Raw genomic sequence first — 16548 nt, 5'->3', positions numbered from 1 at the left:
GGGGCAGGGGCAGGGGGCGGCAGGGCATGGAGAGAGGAATAAAGAGCGCCAGAGTCCAGGAAACATTGGTGGTCTGTGGCTTGGAAGCGCCACTCCTTCTGCCAGCCTGGGTCCCTGCGCTTGGCTTCCTGCAATAAGAAGCCAGTGTCCCCTTCTTGGCCTGAGGGTCCCTTTGGTTTAGTGGCCACAGTTGTGCCAGCAGGCCCCTCCTGGTCCTATACCATGCACTAAGTACATCTGCAGCTGCAGACTCCAAACCCCTGGTCTCTGGGCACCTCCTCTGTGTCTCAGCTGTCCCTGTCCACAGAGAGCCTCATACAAGAAGTTGCTTCCAAACTGGGAGGTTCCACATCTGGGCAGGTCCAGCTCCAGGCCCAGTGAAGGGCATGAAGAAGGCTGAGGCTCTGGACTCCAGCCAGGCCTTCAGCAGGCCTCTGAGGCCAAGGTCTTCCTAGTCTCAAGAGGGGCCAAGAGACGCAATGTGTCATTTGAACAAGTGAGTCAGCGGGCGGTGAGCGAATGAATGACCGCTCGAGGGGATGTATGCCGGCCACCGGGCCCTGTTTGACTGTCCAGGCTCAGCTTACCTGACCCTGGTTACCAGGGAATGCCACTCTGGGCCCTCCTTTTCATCCCCCTCCCTCACTGTGACCTCACCACCTGCCCCATTATGACCCAGTCTGGCTCCCAGTTAAAACTGGAGGGCAGAGGGCCCAGGCAGTCCTGGGACCAACGGCCATGGGTGAGCGAAACTACTACCGAGCCGAGCCGTTCACTGGCCCCATCCCCAGGAAATGCCAGGAGCAAGGATACTCAATTCTTCTGATCCCGGTCAGCTTCATCTTGCTCAACGTGGGGTTCAACATGGTGACTATGGTCAGGGCAGGATCTGTGCAGCGCGGTTGGGGGCGCCCTGGGGTCTTGAAGGGGCTGAGGTGGGAGGGCTGCTGGGGTGTGACCGGACAAGGGTTGGATTTCAGGGCTCACCCTGCTCCCGGCCTCCCCCCTCCCCTTCTTCCCTCAACTCTGGAGGCATCTGAAGAGATTCTTGAGGGCACTTTTCAATCGTATTTTCCACAAAGGTGAGTGGGCGCCGGCGTGGGTTCAGGGGATGTGGGCCTGTCCCCTTTCTTCTATCCCTGCCTTGATTCTCAGCCCCTCAGGAACCCAGGCCCTGACCCATCTCGCCTTTCCCCACAGACAAGCAAGCCAGCTGTGTAGGCACCCATCGCATGTGCATGCGCTGCTCCGTGGATCCCAAGAACCTGTGCTCAAGAGTTTCTTCCCACTTCTGCCATCGCCCAAGCTTCCTGCTCGGGCAGGTAAACCACCTTGCCTACTGCCTGCAGCGGGGCTCGGCGGGGGCGGAGCCGGCGGCCCCCCCGCCGCGGGCGAGTAAAGGAGAAGGCGGGCGGAGCGGGAGGCAAAAAGCCTACAGCACCCGGTATTCCCAGGCGGTCTCCCATCCAAGTACTAACCAGGCCCGACCCTGCTTAGCTTCCGAGATCAGACGAGATCGGGCGCGTTCAGGGTGGTATGGCCGTAGACGGGGGCGGGGGCCGACGGCTGCCTCTTGAGGACCAGTTTCGCTGGCGCTGGCGCCTTAACGCCAGCCTGGCGGCCGGCCCGTCCCGGCAGGGCCCCCTCGCCCGCCCAGGCAGGGGGAACGGAGGTCTCGGGTATCGGGCGGCGGCGGAGGGTTTGGCGACCACCTCCCAGCCCAGGGCGGCCCTGACCCAGCAAACCCTTCGGCGCTTGGCGCCCCGCCCAAGATCCCGCACGTCGCTCACAGGGACGTGGCCCCGGAGGCTTCAGGGCCCGGGGCCCGCGGTCCCTTGGGCATCGGCCCTGCCCGCCCACGCGGCGCTAGGCGCAGCCCGGCCGCAGCCCGGGCCGGCCCTCCTGCCCGACAGCAGCCGGCCCGAAGCCACCGCGAGCCTCCATTGAGTCGCCACGGCCCCTCAGCCCCGGCAAGGCCACCCTTGCCCCCACACCCCCCGCCGAGCTCAGGACCCCGCCCCTGGTGGCCGGCAGGCCCGGGGAAGCGGCCCCTGCCCTCGATCCCGCTCCCGCACCCGGCCGCGGTGACACGCCAGAGGGGCGGGGTGGTGGTGGGGCGGGGCTTTTGTCGGAGGGAGCTGTGGAGGGACACACCGGCACACAGGTGGCGGCGCCGGGGCTGGGCGCCGGTGGGGGCGGCCAGGTGCAGGTCGAGGGGCTCGCGGGCCGAAAGGACGGCAACTGGGCCCGCGGCGGAGTCTGGGTCCGGGCCAGCCACCCCGGGAGCGTCTGGGGTGCGGCTGCCTTCCAGGGCCGCCTTCTGGCCGCCTGGCCGGCCGGGCCGGCGGGGAGCGCCCCCGCCGGCGCGCGCCATGGTGGGAGGGGCCTGAGGAGGTGGGGCCTGCAGCGCGGCCCGGCGGGGGCGGAGCCGGCGGCCCCCGCCGCGGGCGAGTAAAGGAGAAGGCGGGCGGAGCGGGAGGCAAAAAGCCTACAGCACCCGGTATTCCCAGGCGGTCTCCCATCCAAGTACTAACCAGGCCCGACCCTGCTTAGCTTCCGAGATCAGACGAGATCGGGCGCGTTCAGGGTGGTATGGCCGTAGACGGGGGCGGGGGGCCGCGGGCGGCCTCTTGAGGCCCAGTTTCGCTGGCGCTGGCGCCTTAACGCCAGCCTGGCGGCCAGCCCGCCCCGGCAGGGCCCCCTCGCCCGCCCAGGCAGGGGAAACGGAGGTCTCGGGTATCGGGCGGCGGCGGAGGGTTTGGCGACCACCTCCCAGCCCAGGGCGGCCGTGACCCAGCCAACCCTTCAGCGCTTGGCGCCCCGCCCAAGATCCCGCACGTCGCTCACAGGGACGTGGCCCCGGAGGCTTCAGGGCCCGGGGCCCGCGGTCCCTTGGGCATCGGCCCTGCCCGCCCACGCGGCGCTAGGCGCAGCCCGGCCGCAGCCCGGGCCGGCCCTCCTGCCCGACAGCAGCCGGCCCGAAGCCACCGGGAGCCACCATTGAGTCGCCACGGCCCCTCAGCCCCGGCAAGGCCACCCTTGCCCCCACACCCCCCGCCGAGCTCAGGACCCCGCCCCTGGTGGCCGGCAGGCCCGGGGAAGCGGCCCCTGCCCTCGATCCCGCTCCCGCACCCAACCGCGGTGACACGCCAGAGGGGCGGGGTGGTGGTGGGGCGGGGCTTTTGTCGGAGGGAGCTGTGGAGGGACACACCGGCACACAGGTGGCGGCGCCGGGGCTGGGCGCCGGTGGGGGCGGCCAGGTGCAGGTCGAGGGGCTCGCGGGCCGAAAGGACGGCAACTGGGCCCGCGGCGGAGTCTGGGTCTGGAGGGCTCTGAGCCTCCATCCGCTCTGGTGCCTCGGGTCTACCGGCCCGATGCCTGGTAGCGTGACACCCCACCGGCCCACAGACGTAGCCTCCCCAGCTGTGCTCACAGCGAGTCCAACCGCAGCCTGCATCCCTCCGCGGGACACTTGGATTACTCCCGCGATCCCCACGAGGTGCGGCACCCGGCAGCCGAATGGGCTGAGATCCTGCCCTTGCGGCGCCCTGTGGCCACCTCCGCCTCCCTCACGGTACTGGCCGAGGCCTCGGACCAGCGGGCCCCGGCTCCCAGCTCAGTGCTGCTCCTCCGCCCCTCTGACCTCCTGCCCGACGTCCAGGCTACCGAGCACCCTCCACCCCCGCCCACCTTCATGCCACTCAGCCGGAACCCGGGAGGCAATGCCAACTACCAGGTGTATGACAGTCTGGTGCTGAAGCGGCAACCGCAGGAGGGCCAAGCGTGGGCCAACTCGCTGCTACCTTCCACCTCGGCCTCCAGGCCCTCTCTGCACGGGAGCCAGACTGGGAAAATGAACTTACCAGCAGCAAATGGGGGCAGGGGCAGGGGGCGGCAGGGCATGGAGAGAGGAATAAAGAGCGCCAGAGTCCAGGAAACATTGGTGGTCTGTGGCTTGGAAGCGCCACTCCTTCTGCCAGCCTGGGTCCCTGCGCTTGGCTTCCTGCAATAAGAAGCCAGTGTCCCCTTCTTGGCCTGAGGGTCCCTTTGGTTTAGTGGCCACAGTTGTGCCAGCAGGCCCCTCCTGGTCCTATACCATGCACTAAGTACATCTGCAGCTGCAGACTCCAAACCCCTGGTCTCTGGGCACCTCCTCTGTGTCTCAGCTGTCCCTGTCCACAGAGAGCCTCATACAAGAAGTTGCTTCCAAACTGGGAGGTTCCACATCTGGGCAGGTCCAGCTCCAGGCCCAGTGAAGGGCATGAAGAAGGCTGAGGCTCTGGACTCCAGCCAGGCCTTCAGCAGGCCTCTGAGGCCAAGGTCTTCCTAGTCTCAAGAGGGGCCAAGAGACGCAATGTGTCATTTGAACAAGTGAGTCAGCGGGCGGTGAGCGAATGAATGACCGCTCGAGGGGATGTATGCCGGCCACCGGGCCCTGTTTGACTGTCCAGGCTCAGCTTACCTGACCCTGGTTACCAGGGAATGCCACTCTGGGCCCTCCTTTTCATCCCCCTCCCTCACTGTGACCTCACCACCTGCCCCATTATGACCCAGTCTGGCTCCCAGTTAAAACTGGAGGGCAGAGGGCCCAGGCAGTCCTGGGACCAACGGCCATGGGTGAGCGAAACTACTACCGAGCCGAGCCGTTCACTGGCCCCATCCCCAGGAAATGCCAGGAGCAAGGATACTCAATTCTTCTGATCCCGGTCAGCTTCATCTTGCTCAACGTGGGGATCAACATGGTGACTATGGTCAGGGCAGGATCTGTGCAGCGCGGTTGGGGGAGCCCTGGGGTCTTGAAGGGGCTGAGGTGGGAGGGCTGCTGGGGTGTGACCGGACAAGGGTTGGATTTCAGGGCTCACCCTGCTCCCGGCCTCCCCTCTCCCCTTCTTCCCTCAACTCTGGAGGCATCTGAAGAGATTCTTGAGGGCACTTTTCAATCGTATTTTCCACAAAGGTGAGTGGGCGCCGGCGTGGGTTCAGGGGATGTGGGCCTGTCCCCTTTCTTCTATCCCTGCCTTGATTCTCAGCCCCTCAGGAACCCAGGCCCTGACCCATCTCGCCTTTCCCCACAGACAAGCAAGCCAGCTGTGTAGGCACCCATCGCATGTGCATGCGCTGCTCCGTGGATCCCAAGAACCTGTGCTCAAGAGTTTCTTCCCACTTCTGCCATCGCCCAAGCTTCCTGCTCGGGCAGGTAAACCACCTTGCCTACTGCCTGCAGCGGGGCTCGGCGGGGGCGGAGCCGGCGGCCCCCCCGCCGCGGGCGAGTAAAGGAGAAGGCGGGCGGAGCGGGAGGCAAAAAGCCTACAGCACCCGGTATTCCCAGGCGGTCTCCCATCCAAGTACTAACCAGGCCCGACCCTGCTTAGCTTCCGAGATCAGACGAGATCGGGCGCGTTCAGGGTGGTATGGCCGTAGACGGGGGCGGGGGCCGACGGCTGCCTCTTGAGGACCAGTTTCGCTGGCGCTGGCGCCTTAACGCCAGCCTGGCGGCCGGCCCGCCCCGGCAGGGCCCCCTCGCCCGCCCAGGCAGGGGGAACGGAGGTCTCGGGTATCGGGCGGCGGCGGAGGGTTTGGCGACCACCTCCCAGCCCAGGGCGGCCCTGACCCAACAAACCCTTCGGCGCTTGGCGCCCCGCCCAAGATCCCGCACGTCGCTCACAGGGACGTGGCCCCGGAGGCTTCAGGGCCCGGGGCCCGCGGTCCCTTGGGCATCGGCCCTGCCCGCCCACGCGGCGCTAGGCGCAGCCCGGCCGCAGCCCGGGCCGGCCCTCCTGCCCGACAGCAGCCGGCCCGAAGCCACCGCGAGCCTCCATTGAGTCGCCACGGCCCCTCAGCCCCGGCAAGGCCACCCTTGCCCCCACACCCCCCGCCGAGCTCAGGACCCCGCCCCTGGTGGCCGGCAGGCCCGGGGAAGCGGCCCCTGCCCTCGATCCCGCTCCCGCACCCGGCCGCGTTGACACGCCAGAGGGGCGGGGTGGTGGTGGGGCGGGGCTTTTGTCGGAGGGAGCTGTGGAGGGACACACCGGCACACAGGTGGCGGCGCCGGGGCTGGGCGCCGGTGGGGGCGGCCAGGTGCAGGTCGAGGGGCTCGCGGGCCGAAAGGACGGCAACTGGGCCCGCGGCGGAGTCTGGGTCCGGGCCAGCCACCCCGGGAGCGTCTGGGGTGCGGCTGCCTTCCAGGGCCGCCTTCTGGCCGCCTGGCCGGCCGGGCCGGCGGGGACCGCCCCCGCCGGCGCGCGCCATGGTGGGAGGGGCCTGAGGAGGTGGGGCCTGCAGCGCGGCCCGGCGGGGGCGGAGCCGGCGGCTCCCGCCGCGGGCGAGTAAAGGAGAAGGCGGGCGCAGCGGGAGGCAAAAAGCCTACAGCACCCGGTATTCCCAGGCGGTCTCCCATCCAAGTACTAACCAGGCCCGACCCTGCTTAGCTTCCGAGATCAGACGAGATCGGGCGCGTTCAGGGTGGTATGGCCGTAGACGGGGGCGGGGGGCCGCGGGCGGCCTCTTGAGGCCCAGTTTCGCTGGCGCTGGCGCCTTAACGCCAGCCTGGCGGCCGGCCCGCCCCGGCAGGGCCCCCTCGCCCGCCCAGGCAGGGGGAACGGAGGTCTCGGGTATCGGGCGGCGGCGGAGGGTTTGGCGACCACCTCCCAGCCCAGGGCGGCCCTGACCCAGCAAACCCTTCGGCGCTTGGCGCCCCGCCCAAGATCCCGCACGTCGCTCACAGGGACGTGGCCCCGGAGGCTTCAGGGCCCGGGGCCCGCGGTCCCTTGGGCATCGGCCCTGCCCGCCCACGCGGCGCTAGGCGCAGCCCGGCCGCAGCCCGGGCCGGCCCTCCTGCCCGACAGCAGCCGGCCCGAAGCCACCGCGAGCCTCCATTGAGTCGCCACGGCCCCTCAGCCCCGGCAAGGCCACCCTTGCCCCCACACCCCCCGCCGAGCTCAGGACCCCGCCCCTGGTGGCCGGCAGGCCCGGGGAAGCGGCCCCTGCCCTCGATCCCTCTCCCGCACCCAACCGCGGTGACACGCCAGAGGGGCGGGGTGGTGGTGGGGCGGGGCTTTTGTCGGAGGGAGCTGTGGAGGGACACACCGGCACACAGGTGGCGGCGCCGGGGCTGGGCGCCGGTGGGGGCGGCCAGGTGCAGGTCGAGGGGCTCGCGGGCCGAAAGGACGGCAACTGGGCCCGCGGCGGAGTCTGGGTCTGGAGGGCTCTGAGCCTCCGTCCGCTCTGGTGCCTCGGGTCTACCGGCCCGATGCCTGGTAGCGTGACACCCCACCGGCCCACAGACGTAGCCTCCCCAGCTGTGCTCACAGCGAGTCCAACCGCAGCCTGCATCCCTCCGCGGGACACTTGGATTACTCCCGCGATCCCCACGAGGTGCGGCACCCGGCGGCCGAATGGGCTGAGATCCTGCCCTTGCGGCGCCCTGTGGCCACCTCCGCCTCCCTCACGGTACTGGCCGAGGCCTCGGACCAGCGGGCCCCGGCTCCCAGCTCAGCGCTGCTCCTCCGCCCCTCTGACCTCCTGCCCGACGTCCAGGCTACCGAGCACCCTCCACCCCCGCCCACCTTCATGCCACTCAGCCGGAACCCGGGAGGCAATGCCAACTACCAGGTGTATGACAGTCTGGTGCTGAAGCGGCAACCGCAGGAGGGCCAAGCGTGGGCCAACTCGCTGCTACCTTCCACCTCGGCCTCCAGGCCCTCTCTGCACGGGAGCCAGACTGGGAAAATGAACTTACCAGCAGCAAATGGGGGCAGGGGCAGGGGGCGGCAGGGCATGGAGAGAGGAATAAAGAGCGCCAGAGTCCAGGAAACATTGGTGGTCTGTGGCTTGGAAGCGCCACTCCTTCTGCCAGCCTGGGTCCCTGCGCTTGGCTTCCTGCAATAAGAAGCCAGTGTCCCCTTCTTGGCCTGAGGGTCCCTTTGGTTTAGTGGCCACAGTTGTGCCAGCAGGCCCCTCCTGGTCCTATACCATGCACTAAGTACATCTGCAGCTGCAGACTCCAAACCCCTGGTCTCTGGGCACCTCCTCTGTGTCTCAGCTGTCCCTGTCCACAGAGAGCCTCATACAAGAAGTTGCTTCCAAACTGGGAGGTTCCACATCTGGGCAGGTCCAGCTCCAGGCCCAGTGAAGGGCATGAAGAAGGCTGAGGCTCTGGACTCCAGCCAGGCCTTCAGCAGGCCTCTGAGGCCAAGGTCTTCCTAGTCTCAAGAGGGGCCAAGAGACGCAATGTGTCATTTGAACAAGTGAGTCAGCGGGCGGTGAGCGAATGAATGACCGCTCGAGGGGATGTATGCCGGCCACCGGGCCCTGTTTGACTGTCCAGGCTCAGCTTACCTGACCCTGGTTACCAGGGAATGCCACTCTGGGCCCTCCTTTTCATCCCCCTCCCTCACTGTGACCTCACCACCTGCCCCATTATGACCCAGTCTGGCTCCCAGTTAAAACTGGAGGGCAGAGGGCCCAGGCAGTCCTGGGACCAACGGCCATGGGTGAGCGAAACTACTACCGAGCCGAGCCGTTCACTGGCCCCATCCCCAGGAAATGCCAGGAGCAAGGATACTCAATTCTTCTGATCCCGGTCAGCTTCATCTTGCTCAACGTGGGGATCAACATGGTGACTATGGTCAGGGCAGGATCTGTGCAGCGCGGTTGGGGGAGCCCTGGGGTCTTGAAGGGGCTGAGGTGGGAGGGCTGCTGGGGTGTGACCGGACAAGGGTTGGATTTCAGGGCTCACCCTGCTCCCGGCCTCCCCCCTCCCCTTCTTCCCTCAACTCTGGAGGCATCTGAAGAGATTCTTGAGGGCACTTTTCAATCGTATTTTCCACAAAGGTGAGTGGGCGCCGGCGTGGGTTCAGGGGATGTGGGCCTGTCCCCTTTCTTCTATCCCTGCCTTGATTCTCAGCCCCTCAGGAACCCAGGCCCTGACCCATCTCGCCTTTCCCCACAGACAAGCAAGCCAGCTGTGTAGGCACCCATCGCATGTGCATGCGCTGCTCCGTGGATCCCAAGAACCTGTGCTCAAGAGTTTCTTCCCACTTCTGCCATCGCCCAAGCTTCCTGCTCGGGCAGGTAAACCACCTTGCCTACTGCCTGCAGCGGGGCTCGGCGGGGGCGGAGCCGGCGGCCCCCCCGCCGCGGGCGAGTAAAGGAGAAGGCGGGCGGAGCGGGAGGCAAAAAGCCTACAGCACCCGGTATTCCCAGGCGGTCTCCCATCCAAGTACTAACCAGGCCCGACCCTGCTTAGCTTCCGAGATCAGACGAGATCGGGCGCGTTCAGGGTGGTATGGCCGTAGACGGGGGCGGGGGCCGACGGCTGCCTCTTGAGGACCAGTTTCGCTGGCGCTGGCGCCTTAACGCCAGCCTGGCGGCCGGCCCGCCCCGGCAGGGCCCCCTCGCCCGCCCAGGCAGGGGGAACGGAGGTCTCGGGTATCGGGCGGCGGCGGAGGGTTTGGCGACCACCTCCCAGCCCAGGGCGGCCGTGACCCAGCAAACCCTTCGGCGCTTGGCGCCCCGCCCAAGATCCCGCACGTCGCTCACAGGGACGTGGCCCCGGAGGCTTCAGGGCCCGGGGCCCGCGGTCCCTTGGGCATCGGCCCTGCCCGCCCACGCGGCGCTAGGCGCAGCCCGGCCGCAGCCCGGGCCGGCCCTCCTGCCCGACAGCAGCCGGCCCGAAGCCACCGCGAGCCTCCATTGAGTCGCCACGGCCCCTCAGCCCCGGCAAGGCCACCCTTGCCCCCACACCCCCCGCCGAGCTCAGGACCCCGCCCCTGGTGGCCGGCAGGCCCGGGGAAGCGGCCCCTGCCCTCGATCCCGCTCCCGCACCCGGCCGCGTTGACACGCCAGAGGGGCGGGGTGGTGGTGGGGCGGGGCTTTTGTCGGAGGGAGCTGTGGAGGGACACACCGGCACACAGGTGGCGGCGCCGGGGCTGGGCGCCGGTGGGGGCGGCCAGGTGCAGGTCGAGGGGCTCGCGGGCCGAAAGGACGGCAACTGGGCCCGCGGCGGAGTCTGGGTCCGGGCCAGCCACCCCGGGAGCGTCTGGGGTGCGGCTGCCTTCCAGGGCCGCCTTCTGGCCGCCTGGCCGGCCGGGCCGGCGGGGACCGCCCCCGCCGGCGCGCGCCATGGTGGGAGGGGCCTGAGGAGGTGGGGCCTGCAGCGCGGCCCGGCGGGGGCGGAGCCGGCGGCCCCCGCCGCGGGCGAGTAAAGGAGAAGGCGGGCGCAGCGGGAGGCAAAAAGCCTACAGCACCCGGTATTCCCAGGCGGTCTCCCATCCAAGTACTAACCAGGCCCGACCCTGCTTAGCTTCCGAGATCAGACGAGATCGGGCGCGTTCAGGGTGGTATGGCCGTAGACGGGGGCGGGGGGCCGCGGGCGGCCTCTTGAGGCCCAGTTTCGCTGGCGCTGGCGCCTTAACGCCAGCCTGGCGGCCGGCCCGCCCCGGCAGGGCCCCCTCGCCCGCCCAGGCAGGGGGAACGGAGGTCTCGGGTATCGGGCGGCGGCGGAGGGTTTGGCGACCACCTCCCAGCCCAGGGCGGCCCTGACCCAGCAAACCCTTCGGCGCTTGGCGCCCCGCCCAAGATCCCGCACGTCGCTCACAGGGACGTGGCCCCGGAGGCTTCAGGGCCCGGGGCCCGCGGTCCCTTGGGCGTCGGCCCTGCCCGCCCACGCGGCGCTAGGCGCAGCCCGGCCGCAGCCCGGGCCGGCCCTCCTGCCCGACAGCAGCCGGCCCGAAGCCACCGGGAGCCACCATTGAGTCGCCACGGCCCCTCAGCCCCGGCAAGGCCACCCTTGCCCCCACACCCCCCCGCCGAGCTCAGGACCCCGCCCCTGGTGGCCGGCAGGCCCGGGGAAGCGGCCCCTGCCCTCGATCCTGCTCCCGCACCCGGCCGCGGTGACACGCCAGAGGGGCGGGGTGGTGGCGGGGCGGGCCTTTTGTCGGAGGGAGCTGTGGAGGGACACACCGGCACACAAGTGGAGGCGCCGGGGCTGGGCGCCGGTGGGGGCGGCCAGATGCAGGTCGAGGGGCTCGCGGGCCGAAAGGACGGCAACTGGGCCCATGGCGGAGTCTGGGTCTGGAGGGCTCTGAGCCTCCATCCGCTCTGGTGCCTCGGGTCTACCGGCCCGAAGCCTGGTAGCGCGACACCCCACCGGCCCACAGACGTAGCCTCCCCAGCTGTGCTCACAGCGAGTCCAACCGCAGCCTGCATCCCTCCACGGGACACTTGGATTACTCCCGCGATCCCCACGAGGTGCGGCACCCGGCGGCCGAATGGGCTGAGATCCTGCCCTTGCGGCGCCCTGTGGCCACCTCCGCCTCCCTCACGGTACTGGCCGAGGCCTCGGACCAGCGGGCCCCGGCTCCCAGCTCAGCGCTGCTCCTCCGCCCCTCTGACCTCCTGCCCGACGTCCAGGCTACCGAGCACCCTCCACCCCCGCCCACCTTCATGCCACTCAGCCGGAACCCGGGAGGCAATGCCAACTACCAGGTGTATGACAGTCTGGTGCTGAAGCGGCAACCGCAGGAGGGCCAAGCGCGGGCCAACTCGCTGCTACCTTCCACCTCGGCCTCCAGGCCCTCTCTGCACGGGAGCCAGACTGGGAAAATGAACTTACCAGCAGCAAATGGGGGCAGGGGCAGGGGGCGGCAGGGCATGGAGAGAGGAATAAAGAGCGCCAGAGTCCAGGAAACATTGGTGGTCTGTGGCTTGGAAGCGCCACTCCTTCTGCCAGCCTGGGTCCCTGCGCTTGGCTTCCTGCAATAAGAAGCCAGTGTCCCCTTCTTGGCCTGAGGGTCCCTTTGGTTTAGTGGCCACAGTTGTGCCAGCAGGCCCCTCCTGGTCCTATACCATGCACTAAGTACATCTGCAGCTGCAGACTCCAAACCCCTGGTCTCTGGGCACCTCCTCTGTGTCTCAGCTGTCCCTGTCCACAGAGAGCCTCATACAAGAAGTTGCTTCCAAACTGGGAGGTTCCACATCTGGGCAGGTCCAGCTCCAGGCCCAGTGAAGGGCATGAAGAAGGCTGAGGCTCTGGACTCCAGCCAGGCCTTCAGCAGGCCTCTGAGGCCAAGGTCTTCCTAGTCTCAAGAGGGGCCAAGAGACGCAATGTGTCATTTGAACAAGTGAGTCAGCGGGCGGTGAGCGAATGAATGACCGCTCGAGGGGATGTATGCCGGCCACCGGGCCCTGTTTGACTGTCCAGGCTCAGCTTACCTGACCCTGGTTACCAGGGAATGCCACTCTGGGCCCTCCTTTTCATCCCCCTCCCTCACTGTGACCTCACCACCTGCCCCATTATGACCCAGTCTGGCTCCCAGTTAAAACTGGAGGGCAGAGGGCCCAGGCAGTCCTGGGACCAACGGCCATGGGTGAGCGAAACTACTACCGAGCCGAGCCGTTCACTGGCCCCATCCCCAGGAAATGCCAGGAGCAAGGATACTCAATTCTTCTGATCCCGGTCAGCTTCATCTTGCTCAACGTGGGGATCAACATGGTGACTATGGTCAGGGCAGGATCTGTGCAGCGCGGTTGGGGGAGCCCTGGGGTCTTGAAGGGGCTGAGGTGGGAGGGCTGCTGGGGTGTGACCGGACAAGGGTTGGATTTCAGGGCTCACCCTGCTCCCGGCCTCCCCCCTCCCCTTCTTCCCTCAACTCTGGAGGCATCTGAAGAGATTCTTGAGGGCACTTTTCAATCGTATTTTCCACAAAGGTGAGTGGGCGCCGGCGTGGGTTCAGGGGATGTGGGCCTGTCCCCTTTCTTCTATCCCTGCCTTGATTCTCAGCCCCTCAGGAACCCAGGCCCTGACCCATCTCGCCTTTCCCCACAGACAAGCAAGCCAGTTGTGTAGGCACCCATCGCATGTGCATGCGCTGCTCCGTGGATCCCAAGAACCTGTGCTCAAGAGTTTCTTCCCACTTCTGCCATCGCCCAAGCTTCCTGCTCGGGCAGGTAAACCACCTTGCCTACTGCCTGCAGCGGGGCTCGGCGGGGGCGGAGCCGGCGGCCCCCCCGCCGCGGGCGAGTAAAGGAGAAGGCGGGCGGAGCGGGAGGCAAAAAGCCTACAGCACCCGGTATTCCCAGGCGGTCTCCCATCCAAGTACTAACCAGGCCCGACCCTGCTTAGCTTCCGAGATCAGACGAGATCGGGCGCGTTCAGGGTGGTATGGCCGTAGACGGGGGCGGGGGCCGACGGCTGCCTCTTGAGGACCAGTTTCGCTGGCGCTGGCGCCTTAACGCCAGCCTGGCGGCCGGCCCGCCCCGGCAGGGCCCCCTCGCCCGCCCAGGCAGGGGGAACGGAGGTCTCGGGTATCGGGCGGCGGCGGAGGGTTTGGCGACCACCTCCCAGCCCAGGGCGGCCCTGACCCAGCAAACCCTTCGGCGCTTGGCGCCCCGCCCAAGATCCCGCACGTCGCTCACAGGGACGTGGCCCCGGAGGCTTCAGGGCCCGGGGCCCGCGGTCCCTTGGGCATCGGCCCTGCCCGCCCACGCGGCGCTAGGCGCAGCCCGGCCGCAGCCCGGGCCGGCCCTCCTGCCCGACAGCAGCCGGCCCGAAGCCACCGCGAGCCTCCATTGAGTCGCCACGGCCCCTCAGCCCCGGCAAGGCCACCCTTGCCCCCACACCCCCCGCCGAGCTCAGGACCCCGCCCCTGGTGGCCGGCAGGCCCGGGGAAGCGGCCCCTGCCCTCGATCCCGCTCCCGCACCCGGCCGCGTTGACACGCCAGAGGGGCGGGGTGGTGGTGGGGCGGGGCTTTTGTCGGAGGGAGCTGTGGAGGGACACACCGGCACACAGGTGGCGGCGCCGGGGCTGGGCGCCGGTGGGGGCGGCCAGGTGCAGGTCGAGGGGCTCGCGGGCCGAAAGGACGGCAACTGGGCCCGCGGCGGAGTCTGGGTCCGGGCCAGCCACCCCGGGAGCGTCTGGGGAGCGGCTGCCTTCCAGGGCCGCCTTCTGGCCGCCTGGCCGGCCGGGCCGGCGGGGACCGCCCCCGCCGGCGCGCGCCATGGTGGGAGGGGCCTGAGGAGGTGGGGCCTGCAGCGCGGCCCGGCGGGGGCGGAGCCGGCGGCCCCCGCCGCGGGCGAGTAAAGGAGAAGGCGGGCGCAGCGGGAGGCAAAAAGCCTACAGCACCCGGTATTCCCAGGCGGTCTCCCATCCAAGTACTAACCAGGCCCGACCCTGCTTAGCTTCCGAGATCAGACGAGATCGGGCGCGTTCAGGGTGGTATGGCCGTAGACGGGGGCGGGGGGCCGCGGGCGGCCTCTTGAGGCCCAGTTTCGCTGGCGCTGGCGCCTTAACGCCAGCCTGGCGGCCGGCCCGCCCCGGCAGGGCCCCCTCGCCCGCCCAGGCAGGGGGAACGGAGGTCTCGGGTATCGGGCGGCGGCGGAGGGTTTGGCGACCACCTCCCAGCCCAGGGCGGCCGTGACCCAGCAAACCCTTCGGCGCTTGGCGCCCCGCCCAAGATCCCGCACGTCGCTCACAGGGACGTGGCCCCGGAGGCTTCAGGGCCCGGGGCCCGCGGTCCCTTGGGCATCGGCCCTGCCCGCCCACGCGGCGCTAGGCGCAGCCCGGCCGCAGCCCGGGCCGGCCCTCCTGCCCGACAGCAGCCGGCCCGAAGCCACCGCGAGCCTCCATTGAGTCGCCACGGCCCCTCAGCCCCGGCAAGGCCACCCTTGCCCCCACACCCCCCGCCGAGCTCAGGACCCCGCCCCTGGTGGCCGGCAGGCCCGGGGAAGCGGCCCCTGCCCTCGATCCCGCTCCCGCACCCGGCCGCGTTGACACGCCAGAGGGGCGGGGTGGTGGTGGGGCGGGGCTTTTGTCGGAGGGAGCTGTGGAGGGACACACCGGCACACAGGTGGCGGCGCCGGGGCTGGGCGCCGGTGGGGGCGGCCAGGTGCAGGTCGAGGGGCTCGCGGGCCGAAAGGACGGCAACTGGGCCCGCGGCGGAGTCTGGGTCCGGGCCAGCCACCCCGGGAGCGTCTGGGGTGCGGCTGCCTTCCAGGGCCGCCTTCTGGCCGCCTGGCCGGCCGGGCCGGCGGGGACCGCCCCCGCCGGCGCGCGCCATGGTGGGAGGGGCCTGAGGAGGTGGGGCCTGCAGCGCGGCCCGGCGGGGGCGGAGCCGGCGGCCCCCGCCGCGGGCGAGTAAAGGAGAAGGCGGGCGCAGCGGGAGGCAAAAAGCCTACAGCACCCGGTATTCCCAGGCGGTCTCCCATCCAAGTACTAACCAGGCCCGACCCTGCTTAGCTTCCGAGATCAGACGAGATCGGGCGCGTTCAGGGTGGTATGGCCGTAGACGGGGGCGGGGGGCCGCGGGCGGCCTCTTGAGGCCCAGTTTCGCTGGCGCTGGCGCCTTAACGCCAGCCTGGCGGCCGGCCCGCCCCGGCAGGGCCCCCTCGCCCGCCCAGGCAGGGGGAACGGAGGTCTCGGGTATCGGGCGGCGGCGGAGGGTTTGGCGACCACCTCCCAGCCCAGGGCGGCCCTGACCCAGCAAACCCTTCGGCGCTTGGCGCCCCGCCCAAGATCCCGCACGTCGCTCACAGGGACGTGGCCCCGGAGGCTTCAGGGCCCGGGGCCCGCGGTCCCTTGGGCATCGGCCCTGCCCGCCCACGCGGCGCTAGGCGCAGCCCGGCCGCAGCCCGGGCCGGCCCTCCTGCCCGACAGCAGCCGGCCCGAAGCCACCGCGAGCCTCCATTGAGTCGCCACGGCCCCTCAGCCCCGGCAAGGCCACCCTTGCCCCCACACCCCCCGCCGAGCTCAGGACCCCGCCCCTGGTGGCCGGCAGGCCCGGGGAAGCGGCCCCTGCCCTCGATCCCTCTCCCGCACCCAACCGCGGTGACACGCCAGAGGGGCGGGGTGGTGGTGGGGCGGGGCTTTTGTCGGAGGGAGCTGTGGAGGGACACACCGGCACACAGGTGGCGGCGCCGGGGCTGGGCGCCGGTGGGGGCGGCCAGGTGCAGGTCGAGGGGCTCGCGGGCCGAAAGGACGGCAACTGGGCCCGCGGCGGAGTCTGGGTCTGGAGGGCTCTGAGCCTCCGTCCGCTCTGGTGCCTCGGGTCTACCGGCCCGATGCCTGGTAGCGTGACACCCCACCGGCCCACAGACGTAGCCTCCCCAGCTGTGCTCACAGCGAGTCCAACCGCAGCCTGCATCCCTCCGCGGGACACTTGGATTACTCCCGCGATCCCCACGAGGTGCGGCACCCGGCGGCCGAATGGGCTGAGATCCTGCCCTTGCGGCGCCCTGTGGCCACCTCCGCCTCCCTCACGGTACTGGCCGAGGCCTCGGACCAGCGGGCCCCGGCTCCCAGCTCAGCGCTGCTCCTCCGCCCCTCTGACCTCCTGCCCGACGTCCAGGCTACCGAGCACCCTCCACCCCCGCCCACCTTCATGCCACTCAGCCGGAACCCGGGAGGCAATGCCAACTACCAGGTGTATGACAGTCTGGTGCTGAAGCGGCAACCGCAGGAGGGCCAAGCGTGGGCCAACTCGCTGCTACCTTCCACCTCGGCCTCCAGGCCCTCTCTGCACGGGAGCCAGACTGGGAAAATGAACTTACCA

General features: G+C 69.5%; 9 non-coding genes across 9 annotated transcripts; all 9 read right to left on the bottom strand.

Moving 5' to 3' along the window:
• Positions 1–1429: 1429 nt before the first annotated feature.
• Positions 1430–1548, bottom strand: LOC137213447 (5S ribosomal RNA). The gene has a single exon (XR_010938086.1). It is a non-coding gene; the product is annotated as a 5S ribosomal RNA (ribosomal RNA).
• A 937-nt stretch (positions 1549–2485) lies between these two features.
• Positions 2486–2604, bottom strand: LOC137213446 (5S ribosomal RNA). Its single transcript, XR_010938085.1, has one exon. It is a non-coding gene; the product is annotated as a 5S ribosomal RNA (ribosomal RNA).
• Positions 2605–5304: 2700 nt separating this feature from the next.
• On the bottom strand, positions 5305–5423 carry LOC137213445 (5S ribosomal RNA). Its single transcript, XR_010938084.1, has one exon. It is a non-coding gene; the product is annotated as a 5S ribosomal RNA (ribosomal RNA).
• Positions 5424–6360: 937 nt separating this feature from the next.
• LOC137213443 (5S ribosomal RNA) lies at positions 6361–6479 on the bottom strand. The gene has a single exon (XR_010938082.1). It is a non-coding gene; the product is annotated as a 5S ribosomal RNA (ribosomal RNA).
• A 2700-nt stretch (positions 6480–9179) lies between these two features.
• On the bottom strand, positions 9180–9298 carry LOC137213442 (5S ribosomal RNA). The gene has a single exon (XR_010938081.1). It is a non-coding gene; the product is annotated as a 5S ribosomal RNA (ribosomal RNA).
• Positions 9299–10235: 937 nt separating this feature from the next.
• Positions 10236–10354, bottom strand: LOC137213441 (5S ribosomal RNA). Its single transcript, XR_010938080.1, has one exon. It is a non-coding gene; the product is annotated as a 5S ribosomal RNA (ribosomal RNA).
• A 2701-nt stretch (positions 10355–13055) lies between these two features.
• LOC137213440 (5S ribosomal RNA) lies at positions 13056–13174 on the bottom strand. The gene has a single exon (XR_010938079.1). It is a non-coding gene; the product is annotated as a 5S ribosomal RNA (ribosomal RNA).
• Positions 13175–14111: 937 nt separating this feature from the next.
• Positions 14112–14230, bottom strand: LOC137213439 (5S ribosomal RNA). The gene has a single exon (XR_010938078.1). It is a non-coding gene; the product is annotated as a 5S ribosomal RNA (ribosomal RNA).
• Positions 14231–15168: 938 nt separating this feature from the next.
• On the bottom strand, positions 15169–15287 carry LOC137213438 (5S ribosomal RNA). Its single transcript, XR_010938077.1, has one exon. It is a non-coding gene; the product is annotated as a 5S ribosomal RNA (ribosomal RNA).
• Positions 15288–16548: the final 1261 nt, after the last annotated feature.

This window comes from Pseudorca crassidens, chromosome 19, assembly GCF_039906515.1.
Source record: "Pseudorca crassidens isolate mPseCra1 chromosome 19, mPseCra1.hap1, whole genome shotgun sequence".
Taxonomy (NCBI): Eukaryota; Metazoa; Chordata; class Mammalia; order Artiodactyla; family Delphinidae; genus Pseudorca; species Pseudorca crassidens.
The sequence above is the reverse complement of the archived record's forward strand: the minus strand, read 5'-3'. Positions and strand labels throughout refer to the sequence as shown.